Below are 14892 nucleotides of genomic sequence, written 5' to 3'. Positions count from 1 at the left end.
CTTCCTGATATGATCACTGAAGACAAAGTGGGTGCATATGCAAATGTGGTGAAGAAAGCTAGTGGTGCCTGGCTATCCAAATATATAACATCTGGGATCTTAAAGGCTTGAAGTTAAACAAGCAGCCATCTAGCAGGAAAGCAACAAAGCCCAGATGGAAGATGCACACCAGCCTGTGTAATAATAAATTGTTGGCAGGATCAGGTATTGGGTATAAGAATATCCAAAACAAACAATTATCTTGATGTGAGTGAGGGGGATGGAGTAGTGACAAAAAGTCCATGTGTAGGCAATTAGACTTCCCCCCACAGAAAAGTTACAAGAGAGGGACAATTCAACCATGTCAGGGGAAGCCAGCCCTTAACACATCATTATGGGTCCGGTAGGCGCAATTGTACAGCGATAATAAGTAAAGATCATAGTAAAGTTATAGAGAGCATGAGAGATAGAAGTGAAGTATTGAAATAAATGGGAGTCAGTCACAATTCATAGTAGCATGCTCACCTCAGCCCCACTCGATGGTCCACGTGGAGGGAGAGAGAGAGAGAGTTTAAAGCTAGCCCAGGCCCCTTTTATATTCTCTGGGGACATGCAAACCCCCTAATTACAGGTGAGGACATACATCACTGGAAGGGGCTGTCCTATAGGTAATACAGTAATGAGAGGGGGTGCTCTAGGGACATAAATGCAACAGGAAGGGGAGGGATTGGGATTATACATGTGACAAGATGGGCAGATCCTAGGTTCAGGATGGCGGCTTAATTTTGACCTATTTCCTAGATCTCCATAGGAACCATTGTCAGTATGGTGTAAACTCCACCTACTGGAACCAAATAGATGTCTGCAGGTGTCCATTGTCTTTTACAGCAGGGAGTGGGGCCCACTGCAGTCTGGCAACTGGGAGGATGGCTGTGAGCTTCCTCCTACACAACCATGGTGCAGTATAACACCAACGAAACACACATCATTCCTCTAGTTCCTGAATGTTTCCTCCCCTGACCCCACTACTATCACCCAGTTCTACCTCACATATCTGGCTAGACCAGAGTACACACATTGGTACAGATAAGACCTCTCGACATATGGAATTCAAGACAGATAAACCCTCAGGAACATCTGTGGGAGTAGCGATACCACGAGGATGGGGGAGGGTAGAGGGGGAGGGGTAGAAAGATCACAAGGCTGGGTATATAACACCCTCCCCACCTGAGGAGGACTAATAATAGAAATAATAGAATAATAATAGAATAAATAATAATAATAGAGTAATAATAGAATGATAATGGATGGTGTAAGATACAAAATAACAATAATTCTATATAATTGACTAACGATTCATAGGGTGGTAGGGTTGGGGAGGGAGGGGGCAAAAGAGGAGCTGATCCCAAGGGCTCAAGCAGAAAGAAAAAAAATGTTTGGGAAATGATGATGGCAACATATGTACACGTGTGCTTAATACAATTGAATTATTCATTGTTTTAAGATCTGTAAGAGGCCCCCAATAAAATGATTAATAATAAATACAGAAACATTTTAAACTTGAAAAAAAGAGAAGAAGATATGGGTGGAGTTTAGCCTGTTGATCAGGTTGCAGTGTAGTGATATCCCTCGGAGGTATGGCCTAGATCCGTAATAACTCTGTGGAGGCTGCCTTTTCCATATTCCTCCTTGTGGTGGGACCTGTGGAATGCTTGATCCACCTGTCCTACCTCATCACATGTGTCCTGTCACATGTGGGCCACCTCACAGTGTCACCATGCTGTTCTACCTCACTGTGGCCGTGCTGCCTGTGGGCTGAGTCCACTCATCTTGCCTTGCCTTGCTTCCACACTCACACTCCCAGTCAGCTACCTTGCATTGCCACACCATGAGGTTCCACCTTGTCTTGCTTCACCACGCTGCCTTGCTGGCTGCCGCTACAGTTCACCACCTTGCCTTCCTACTCTCTGCTTCTTTGGCCTTTGGGCCTAGTGGCCATGTGAGTCAGAAAGACCTTCAATATATTAACTGATCCACACAAGTGAGTCAGACTGAGCTCTCTGTACCATTGTGAACACTGCTGTGTTGTTATCATTCCTTTTCACTGCATGAATTTATCTACTCATACATACTCATAAGTGTCCTGGTTTTGGTCATCCCGAAAACCCATACTAAATACAGGCTTCAATTCACCTGAATTTACTTATGAATAACTAAATTGATTAATGTGTTCAATTGAGTTCAATAATTACATACATCCCTTCTATATATATATATCATGTATCTGTATATTCATCTTTATATCTTATATGTGCCACATTATATGTGAAGCATATATGAAAAGCCAAATGTAATATTGTTATTTATTTGAGAGGTATAGTTTAATAAGAAACACACATATACATGATACAACATTTTGCTACATATAACCAAATGCTTCTTTTTTAAATACAAAAGACAAAATTAATGAGAAATGAAAGCTTGATAAATTCGCTGTAGACCAGGAAGAGTGTTAAAGACGTTAATCAGGAGATTGGGCAGGGAATAGAACCAATGTAAATGATAAGAGAATTTTCTAGGTTGATATTGTGATGAGCACAGACATAGATTTTATATGTGATGTATTCAGGCATCCACTCTGAGACAGATCTGTTTACAAATAAGGATTTGGTTGGGCAACCAAAAAGTTGGGCTGCATTGATGTTATAGTATATAAAGGGACTTTACTAAAGAATATAATCTCTGCTCTGCCTTGAAACACATTGAAGGTGTTTTTTTTTCTTCAGAAATCAGTGTTAAGTGAGAAGTTGTTGTATGACAACAGTGACAAATAAGCACTGATCTGGGCCTGAGTATAAGATAAATTAGTGTAAGAATTGACTAGATCTGAATTAGTGCACTCCACAATTTGGGTCATGAAAAAAAATTAAATTAACAAGAGAAAGAGACAGAATAGTGTTTGATGCCTGAATTCAGTTACTTGCATTAGGCTACGGTAAGAAAATTCAGAGTAAATTTCTGTGGAATATTTTATGAGGCGCAAAAACAACTTTTTTACGTGGTAGTGAAATATAGTGACTGCTTGCCCAGATTATTTAACTTACTACTGCAAAAATACCTTCCAGCAGGAAACTCTGTGGTGTCAGATATAAATTCTGTAAAACTGGTGCCCTTAAAAATAAATGTGAATGATAGGGTAAGGCAAATTGGCACAAAGATATTCATTGGAACTTGAACAGTTCATCGCCATGGACTATCCCCTATGTACTAGTTGCCACAGATTAAGAATAACTATGAAAATCTGACCATAACATTTTACATGTGTCAGAGATAGATTTTACTAAAATTTGATGGCTTTTATATCTGAAATGATATTAAATATTAGTGACCAACTGATTTTATTATAAAATTATGCTCTCATAAATTTTCACCAGAATATAAAGGTTACTGGTAATTTTAAAGTGGTAAACCAGAAGAGACAGTTGCAAACATATGTAACCGGAATGTGGAATGTATGATGCATGAATCAAGGTTTTGGAATTCATAAAAAATCGAAATGGAATGCATGAATATTGATATCCTAGGCATTTATGAACTGAAATGGATAAGTATGGGCCAATTTGAATTAGATAATTATATGATCTATTATGTCAGGATGGAAAATTAAAGAGGAATGTTATCACATTAATTGTGAAAAAGAACATTTCAATTTATGTATGTATGGATTGTCATAAGAGTTGTATGAGTCCCCAATAAAAATGATTAAAAAAATGAAAAATGTTCTAAAATGGATTGTGATGATGATTACACAAGCCTATTTTAATATATTGATATCACTGAATTGTATGGCATGTGACTTATATATCAATAAAACTACTAATATATTAAAAATATTTTAACCAAAAAAAGAACATTTCTTATCTATCCTATAATACTGTGATAATATAACATCTATACTATTACAAGGAAAATAAATTAATATAAATATTTTAAAAATTACACAGCAAGCAATCACTGATACCAAGATTAAGTAATTGGACAATTTCATCAAATTCAGATATTTGAAGTTGCTCTAACAGACAATTAAGATGGACTGGTAATTACTGGTGATTGGAATATGAAAGTTGGAAACAATGAAAAATCAGTAAATGAAAACGAAGACCTTGGCGACAGACCTTGGTCAGTCTATCTATCTATCTATCTATCTATCTATCTATCTATCTATCTATCTATCTATAATATAACTTTTTAAAGTCAATAACTTATTTATTGCAAACATCTTTCTCAATAACATAAATGGAGGCAGTATAAGTGAAGTTGTCCAGATGGAATACACAGGAATCACTTAAATTACATCTGTAGAATGGGACAATATAGAAACCCAGCATCATCAGTCAGAGGCTAGTTGTGAAACAAACATTAACTGTCCATAAGGAACTTCAAGTTAAAGTTGAAAGAAATTTAAAAAACTTATAAGAACCACAGTATTACCCTGAGTATGTTCCACATGAATTTAGATAGATTTGACATATTGAATTCTAATAATCAAAGACTAGATGGCTATGACAAATAAAGCAAAATGTCATTAAACACAGGAAAGAAACAAATGACCAAATTTCAAGCCCGAAGAGATTCTTAGAATGTTAACTATTTTGAGCAGAGTACCTCAAATGAGTGGGAAACATGACTATGAGAAGATTTGAAGAGTACATCTTAAAGGACAGCTCACGAAGATAAATTACATATTGTTTTTGCGATTAATCGCTATGCTTTAATTATGTCCAATTTGTAACAATGAAAATACATCCTGTATGTCAGATATTTACATTATGATTCATAACAGTAGCAAAATTACAGTTATGAAGTAGTAATGAAAATAATTTTATGGCTGGGGTCACCACAACATGAGGAACTGTATGAAAGGGTCGAGGCATTAGGAAGGTTGAGAACCACTGATCTATAGGCTGCATACAAGAGACACAGCTTAAACTCAATGACAAAAATATACTAAAAATAAATAAACTCACTGCCATTGAGTTGATTTGTTTAAAAAACAAATAAACAAACTCACTGACACTGAGTTGATTTGGACTAAACGTGACCATACAGGACAGGATATAACTGTCCCTCAGGGCTTCTAAGAATGTAACTTTTATTGGAGTAGAAAGTCCTGTAGAGCAGCTTGTAGTTCTGAATTGTAGACCTTGAAGTTAGCAATCCAACAAGTAACCACTATATCACCAGGGCTCCCTAAAAATCAAGTAATGAGAGAATATTTAACAAGTCAATATCAAGCATGAAAAATCAGGAATGGTAGTATTAATTGCCAATGAAATGGACTTCAACACAAGTAGCATAACGAGAGACAAGAATGAAGACGGCATATTGATTAAAGAAAGAATAGAACAAGAAGACATGCCCATAATAAGCATATGTGACTAAACTCTACCCCTTCACTCTTAATAGTCTCAAGTTGGCACCAGATTATGTAACTGCCATACCCTCTGTATTGGACAGGGTTCTCTAGAGAGACAAACCAGATTGCTAGTAATTATATATAAATATATTTATAAAGATAGATATATAATTCAAGAAATAAACCATTAAATAATATACAGATAGATAATACAATAAATTAACAGTTAAGTTATAAAGCAGTGAGACACTAGCAGCCCTTCCAGTTTTTGAGAGCTGCCAGTTACTAGTTTTTTTCTGTAGAGGGAACTGGGCTATATATACCCAGGCAGCAAACTGCAGGGCAGGTCCCCAACTGTCATCAACTGTCAGTCCCCAGCTCCAGAGATGAACATTCCAATCATGTGGGCTTAAAGGGACCTCAACTTACAGCGACACAGTCCACAGGCTAGGCATCCCACAGGTAGTGTACCCCTTTAAACTGAGGCACAGAACAAGCAAGCCATGTATCTCTCTGCCCTTCAGTTAATCCTACTTGTGTTTATCGGCCAGGCTGGCACAATAAACTATAGCACCCTCTGATGAAAGCCCCTTGACATATATAAATCAAACCCTGACAAAGTTGAATAAAGAATAGACAGTTCAGCAATAACAGTAAAAGACTGCACTACACCATTCTCAAGGAAAGACAGAGCATCAGGAAAGAAACTTAACAAAGGCACAGAAGGACTTAACAACACAAGCAGCTTGACATTTTAGATAGGTGCAGCTCACTCCACCAAACAATGGTTCAGTATACATTCTTCTCCAACGCACACGATACATGCTCTAGAATAGGCATTATGTTAGACCACCAAGCAAAAGTTAATAAATTCAAAGCAATTAGATCTTATAATCCATGTTCCCAGATCACAGCACCGTCTAACTGGAAATCAGCAGTAAAAAGAACAACTTAAAGTTGAACATATGGAGAATGTACAACATTCTACTAAAACAACTAGATACCAAGGGATGAAATTAATAATTTTCTGAGGTGGAGAATATGGCCGCCAGAAAACAAGCACAGGATGTCTTCAGGAAACCCCAGAAAGGCCCCAACAGGAGGGAATTATGCACTCCCTGGAAGCCAGAAAAACAACCTAAAAGTTAAATGCACCAATATTTTTAGAAAAAATCATTTTATTGGTGGGTCATACAATTCTTATCACATTCCATACATCCATCCATTGTGTCAAGCACATTTGTACATTTGTTGCCAACATCATTCTCAAATCATTTTCTTTCTACTTCAGCCCTTGGTATAGGCTCCTAATTTTTCTCTCCCTCCACCACCCTGACCTCCCTCATGAACCCTTGATAATTTATAAATTATTATTTTTTCATGTTGTACAGTGACTGATTATATATAGATCATTATGATTGGTTCCCCCTTTCTCCCCGACCGGCCCCTTACCCTCCTGGTATATCTACTCTCATTATTGGTCCTCACAATCACACAGGCTGGTATGCTTCTTCCATGTGGTCTTGGTTGCTTCTCAGCTAGATGGCTCACTTGTTTGTCTTCAAGCCTTAAAGATCCCAGATGCTATATCTTTTGGTAGCTGAGCACCATCAGCTTTCTTTACTATATTTGCTATGCACCCATTTTGTCTTCAGCAGTCATGTTGGGAAGGTGAGCATCAGAGAATGCCAGGTTATTAGAACAAAGTGTTCTTGCGTTGAGGAAGTACTTGAGTAGAGGCCAATGTCCATCTGCTACCTTGATACTTAACATGTAAATATATGTACATAGATATATTTCCCTATTGCTATATAAATATATTTACATATGTACATGCCTGTATTTAGATGTCTGTAAATGCCCGTTGTCTCCTAGTTCTTTCCTCTATTTCCTTTTACTTTCCTCTTGTCCCACTATCATGTTTGGCCTTCATTCGGGTTTCAGTATTTCCTCTCAGTTACATTTCCCTTGATCAAGCCCTACCAGGGATCCTATGCGCTTCTTGCCTTGGATTTTAGATCACTTGTTGTCCCCTTGTCCCTGGGTTTGTTAACAACCATTTTCTTTCCCCTGCCTCCCCAGAACCATCAGTCTCATTGTTTCCTCCCCTAAATTGTTTATCACACCTATCTTATCTAGATAGGTATGCAGAGGCAATAATAAACACACAAAAAAGACAAAGGAAAACAAAACAACAAAAGAAAACAAAACAGCAAATAAACCCAACGGCAAAAACAAAAACGAAAAAGAAAAGAAAAGCTTATAAATAGTTCCAGGTCTATTTGTTGACATTTAGGAGTGTTTTCCAGTCGAAGCTGATGGGGTACCACGGCCTGGCCCCAAAGTCTATTTTTGGTATTCCCTGGGTATTCCATTGCTTTGCTAACCTTGCTGTTCTGTTGTATGCCCTTAGCTTTTACCTTGGTGTTGTGGGGTCAGATTGGGCACAATTCCTGCACTGTGCCTATAGTGTTGTCCCTCACAGTGATATGGGTCAGCGAGGGAGATCTTGTCTCATGGTGGGGCTGAACCTATGGTCCTCTCTGTGCACTGGCTGCTCTGAGCAGGAATATCATCCACTGGGCTTGGTGGGCCAGGTGTGTTCCACTCTTTCTCCTTCCCTCTTTGTTTCCTTCTGTGTGCTCTGATCAGACACACCCCTTTCCCTGAGCTGTAGCTTGAGTGCTGTCCTCTGTAGTACATTCTTCCTGGAGGGAAGGGGGGTGGGGTGGGTGGTTGTCCATGTAGTTGGGATTGGGGCCAGCTCCGCAGACGTCTCTATTGGTTCCTTGCCTCATGCTGGCATCTTGCCTTCATGCCTTGGTGCCCTGGGTTGAAGTCTGGTCCCTCTGTTCATCTCCTGTGGAGATACTAACAACACCCTACCCTTGGGTGCACCAACATTTCTTAAAGTTGCAGTTTGGGAATACTTGCTGTTACTTACTCCCCTTCACTATTGACCAGTGCCCTGAGCTGCTTTAGTGCATTTCCAGTTCCCTACACAAGCAGATCCCTCCCTGCACCCATTTCAATGAATCCAGCTTAACCTCTTACACTGTTGTCCTTCAGGGGCCCTTTGAGTACAGCAAGACACGCGGGCAGCTAGCTGCCGATATCCTTACTTCCCAACAGACACTTTCCACCATTTGTTACTTACCTCTTCCTTATTTGGAACCAGACCACTCCCCACACAGCTTCCTACTAGCAAATACCAACTTTACCAAAGCAGTAGGGATCTCTCCCAATCTGTGGGCTTATTTTTTTTAAACAGTTTTATTGGCACATAATTTATATGTTGTGTTAGATAGGGTTCTCTAGAGCAACAAAACCAGGACACGTCTGATTATATATATATATATATGTATACATATACATATATATATACACATATATATGTATGTGTGTATATATATATATATATACACACGGCATGAAAGAATTTAACAACTACTTAGTTCACATTGCAGTAAAGAGGGCTCAGTTCAACTCATTTCCATAGAACAGTTAACATACTGGAAGTCCTTCAACTCACAAGGGCTGCTGGGTCCAAAGTCAAGGAAGCAGACAGCTGAGTCTTCCATAGAGCAATGCAGATAGACAGGCCACAGGCAGCAAACAGCACAGTGGGTCACCAACTGTCAGCCAGACGACAGGATCCAACAGTCCCAAGCTTAAGTGATATATACACCAGCAGTGTGGCCAAGCAGGTCTCGAAAGAACCTCAGGCTCTAGTGACATGATCCATGTGTTGGGTGTCCCATGAGTAGTATAGCTCACAAGTTGAGACAAAGAACTAGTTAAGGCAGCTACATACTGGTCCAATCACCAGAGAGCAAGAGAGAGCGAGGCGGGGCTCACTGAGCCATTTATCTCTGCCCTTCACTCAAACTGCAACCTTATTAATCCCACGTGTTCTTATTGGCGAGGTCGGCACAATAAACCTACCAATCACATATACCATAGAATTTAATAGTTCAATCATTCAAATATATCAAGGGGGAGTTGTACAATCACTGCCACATTCACCCTAGAGCATTTCCTCCCCATGGTTGATTTGCCCCTAAAGTGAACTATTCAACTATGATCAGCTCCAGTGCTCCCTCCCCCATCCTGTCATCATTATTTAGTCCCACATCCCCCTCACCCCCCATCGTCCTCCCTTACACTCCCTGAAACACCTTGCATCAGTTATTATAGTTGTACATTCACTCTTCCTGTGCCTCACAGCTGGGAAACCCACCAGAAAACAAAGAAAAGCAAATTGCACCAAGGTGGTGAGGATAGGATCACATTAGCATAAAGGCAAAAATAGAAATAATCATTGAGAGGGAGAGGACCCCTACAACATTCAAGAAGCCAGGGAAGATGTTTTTGTCATGAAACATCTAAGAGATACTTTATGGGGAGTTCAACTGACCAAGTATTGAGTTGTATCCTGCCCAATCAAGGCTATAATGGTCTCTGGTTGCTAGTAGGGCTGTTATGGACTCTTGCCTTTGGCTATAATGAATATTATATTTTCTTTTTTGACTCTCATTTCTTCTTTCCATACAGCCCCAACCTCCTGGATACACATACCTCCCAGGTAAACACAGGTGAACCACACTCACCCTCACCAGTGTTTTGTTTTATTTTTACCTAAGCTCATTTTTCCTTGTCCCCTGAGGACACAGACCCACCCACTTTCAGGCTTCCATAGAAACAGAATACAATATCCCCACCCAAGCCAAGCCTTCATCTATTTTTCTTCCGTCTTTTGTCTGCACATATACATTTTCCCTCTTTCTCTTGTTTTTGTTTTTATCTTTTGTCTTTCTCCTCTTTTTCACTTTGTTCTTCCTATCTTTTTTTTATTCTTTAATTATGCTTCTTCTCCTAATTTTATTTGCCTACATTTTTCTCCTGACCCACCCCCTCTCTCTTTCTACTATTCTTTTCCTTGTAAAATATACTTTCATGTTATCTGTTGTCTTATTATGTTGCTTAAAATACATTTTCCCATTACTTTTGCAAACCTTTGGACTATTAAATAGCCTCTTATTATTACTACAATTACTTTTATTCTCTCTTTTTCCCCCCTTTCCTAGCTCACCTACCCATCTCTCAGTCTCTCACTCATTTTTCCTATTTCCCCATCATATGTTCTCTGGCTCCTATTAGACTTTCTTCCCATAACTTTACAGAGCCTACTATCCGTAAGCAACCTAGCTGTCTCCACACCACCGATGGCAGTACCACAATGACTTGGAAAAGCAGTGAACCAGCAGTCCTACCAAAAATCAAGAAAAAGAAGCTCCAACAACTAAAAGTCACCTGAACTTAATCAAATATCCTGAATAAGAGGTCCTGGATCTACCAGAAATAGCATCCAAAGGGATGCTATTCAGGTGCCTTCCAAAAATGTGGGGAATATTTATGAGAACAACCAAAAAATTGAAAAATTTGAAAAAGAAATCAAGAAAAAGAATACCAGAAGAGAAACAATAAGCTAATAGAATAGGACAAGGTGCCAAAAGACCTGAGAAATAGAATGGAGGAAAACAAACATTGAAATCCTGACCTTGAAGAAATGGTTACAAATACCTACTTGGATTAAATTAGAAATTTGTTATTTGCACTTATTTTTGGTGTACGCTTGTAATCTCTGGAAGTAACCCCCTTCCTTTGTGTGTATTTTTCATTTTTATCAGAATTTTACACATACAATTTTTATAGAAACAAATTTTAGATTTGCCTGGGTAATCAGCCATCTACATTCTCTTTACCTTCACTTCGTCTGACTTATTACATTCTGTCTTTAATAATGTGTTACTACTAATTCTCCTTTTTTCCATTTTCCATATGATCTATTGACTTCTAAATATAAAATGTACAAATTTAGATGTCTTTGCCACTCCCTCTTCTCGCTGCACATGCATCACTTTCCTACCTTCATTCTTCTGATGGATTTAAGTGTCGTGGATTTAAATATGAATTGCTATTAACTCACTCTTTGAAAGCCAATGTGCTAGGCCGAGTTGACTAGAGAAAAGCAATCCAGTGACACTCATATATGTGCAAGAAAGGGCTTTATAGCAAGAAGCAATTGCATAACCAGAAACCATCCCATCCCAGTTCAACTCAAGTCCATAAATTTGGCGCTAGCCCTCTCACACTCACTCACGAAGTTCCATGCCATGGTGCAGAACGCAGGAAGATCACCAGCTGGTGGGTAAAGGGCTGAATACATCCAAGTTCTCTGTAACAGGTCAGCTTCAGAGTCAGCAAGCAGAAATGGAGAGACAGAGAGAGTGGGCCCTCCTGATTTAAGGCAATGCCCACAGGGAGGCACTATCAGACTGTGACCTGATTGACCAGTTGGCTACCACCTCTACACTTTCATGAATCTTCAAGTTGACAGAAACTTGTGTAGCTGTGACAGCCTCCTTATTTCCAAGTTCTTGAAGAGCATTCTAGTCCCTTTGTACATCATTAATAATAATTTCTTTTATGTCATGATCTGTTCTTGAAATATTTTCCTTGAAATGTTAGCTTCTCTGAACAGTAAAAATTTGGTTGAACTAGAAAACGACATGAATTTATTTGAATTAAGCACATCCACATTCACACAAATATTTAGGTGTACTCTTTGTAGCAAGAGAGGTGTTATCTGTGTTTTACATTTCATGTGTGGATGTGATGTATAAAAAGTTTGAACAAGTGGCCCTTTTCATCTCTTCAGTGAGGTGTGCATCGGGCTGAGCTCTCTCAGGGCTAGTCAGGATGTTTGGAAGTGTCTGAGGGATTTTCTGTATTAAGAGGGGGAAAAATGCAGATGGTTCTTGATTCATGGCTCACCATTTGGTGTTTTAAATTGTTCTGAAATCACACATAAGTGATATCAAATATTTAAAAGTCCGTTTTAAGAGAACATTTCACACAATTCTCATTATTTTCTTATATGTATTACTTTTGCATTGAATTTTGAGATAAACTCTTCTTCATCCATATTACTTACAAAACTAACTTTGAAAAACATAATTTAAAAACTGATTTTCAACCTCATCTAAGTTTAGGGTTCGATCAATTCTCTAAAATCCAGTTTTTAAGAAACTACACTCAGAGGAGCTGATACTAAGGGCTCAACAGAAAGCAAATGTTTAGAAAATAGTGGGACATTATTATCAGCAGACCTCAAACATTGAATGCAGATTTTCCTTCATTCCTTAATCTGTCTTATAGTCACCCTATAGTTATTAGTAGAACTGCTCTGTAGGGTTTCTAGACATTCAACCCTCACAGAAGCAGATAGTCCTTCCGATTAGCAGCTGGGGAGTTTGATCAATTTAAGATCAAGTATAAGAATCTAGGAGCCCTTGGTGGCATTAGTGTTGCTAACCACAAGTTCAACAGTTCTAAACTAGCAACCGCTCCCCTCATAAAGATTCACAGTCTTGGAGACCCAAGGGAGCCGTGCTACTGTGTCCTAGAGGACACTGTGAGTTGAAATCATTTTGATGGCAATGAATTTTGGTTAACCAGAATGTAAGAATTTGGGAAATTTTACTGGGATACAGCCATTTGGATAGTTAGCCACCACTAGTGGTTTTCTGAAGAGATTTTTAAAATAGTATTTTCTTTCATATTAAGTTCTAAAGGTGCAAAAATTAATCTGATTTTTATGGAATCTGTATTTATAATAAAATAACACTATATATGATTCAGAACATTCTTTTTATGTCATTATACTTAATTATGACATGGTACTGGAAGCAATAAAGAGGCAAGTAGTTACCTTGACAAATATTACAGACCAATGAAGAGGATGCAAAAATAATCTTACTTCGATTCAAAACTTTGTGTAGGATAACTGTTCAACAGTTGTATTGTGGCCGACTAAAGAGAGGGTTTATGTGTGTGTGTGTGTATATGCTTTATTGTGGTACAAATTATATAAACGGATGTTTTAATCATATAATTAAATGTTTACCAAATATGTAGTGGATACTCAGCAAACAGTCATCCTGTAGAATGCGTCTAACAGCTCAATTGTTCCCTTATGGTTATTTTTCCAGGCAATCCATTTTCTTATCATCCTGGCCATAGCTCCTATGTGCTCTATATTTATATTTTGGTGGTTGTGCTAAGTGCCGTTGAGTTGGTTCTAAATCATAGCAAGTCTTTGTAGAATAGAAAGGCACACTGCCCAGTCCTGGGAAATCCTCCCATATTTCAGCCCATTGCCCACAGCCAGTGTATTCATGAATCTTGCTCAGGGCCACGCTCTGTCCTGCTGACCCTCTACTTTACCAAGCACAACGGTCAACTCCCAGGACTGGTCTCTTCTTTTTACATGCCCTAGGTACCTGAGGCGAAATATTGTCATCCTTGCTTCTAAGACACATTCTGATTGTGCTTCTGCTGAGGGAATTGCTTCTTTTTCTGGCCGTCCATGGCATAGTCAGTATTCTTTGTCACCATGGTAATTCAAATGCATCAATTCTCTGGTCTGCCTTATTCTTTGTCCACCTCTGACATCCGTAAGCGGCAATTGAATAGACCATGCTATCAATCCTGGTATCTTCATACTCAAAGTGACATCTTTGCCTTTCCCCCTTTAAAAGTAATCTTTTCCTACAAATTTATTCAATGAAATCCACTGTTTGATTCCCTGATTACTGCTTCTATGGGCATTAATTGTGGGTCCAAGCAAAATGAAATTCTTAACAACCTCAATCTTGTCTAGATTCAACATGATGTTACTTATTTTTCCATTTGTGAAGATTAAAAAAATGTTAAGGTGTAATTCACATTAAAGTCTTTGCTTGTTGCTTTTCATTACTAAGTGGTTCATGTCTTTTTCACTTGCAACATGGTACATTGTGTCATCTGCATATGGAAATTGTTAATGAGATTACCTGTACTCCTAATGCTGTGTTCTTCATGTAGTTCAGCACCCAGAGGGGTATGGCCAAAGGATACAACTCTGATACACATTTTCATGTTTTTTAAACCATGCAGTAGCCCATTGGTCTCTGAATAATGGTCTCTTGGTAAATGTATAGGTTCTGCATGAACACAATTAAGTGATCTGAAATCCCCATTCTTCATAAAGTTATCTGTAATTTGTCACGCCCCACACCCTTGAATGCCATTACACAGTCATTTCTATAGTGCTGTCTTTTTAGAATTTCCTAGAGGAGGGCTTATGGTGTGCAGTATACGAGGGATGACCCCCTCAAAACTTGGAACATATCCTCGGGGTGGAATGTCCTAGTACACATTTTTTCCTTCTAGGTGAGCATCAAGCAACTCACTCTGAGTTAGTGCACCCAGTGGTGCCCAGTAGTTCTCTGTGGTAAAAATGAATTTTTTTTGTAAAAGCAGATTTGCTCGAACCTTGGTTTATTGTGTGTGTGTGTGTGTGTGTGTGTGTGCGCGCGCGCGTGATGACCAATTTAAGAGAACAGCCTTTGGCTGTGAAATTTTGCGTCCTATTCAGGACTGTTGTGATGTTG

The sequence above is a fragment of the Tenrec ecaudatus genome, chromosome 2 (assembly GCF_050624435.1).
Source record: "Tenrec ecaudatus isolate mTenEca1 chromosome 2, mTenEca1.hap1, whole genome shotgun sequence".
NCBI lineage: Eukaryota > Metazoa > Chordata > Mammalia > Afrosoricida > Tenrecidae > Tenrec > Tenrec ecaudatus.
This window is presented reverse-complemented; position numbering follows the sequence as displayed.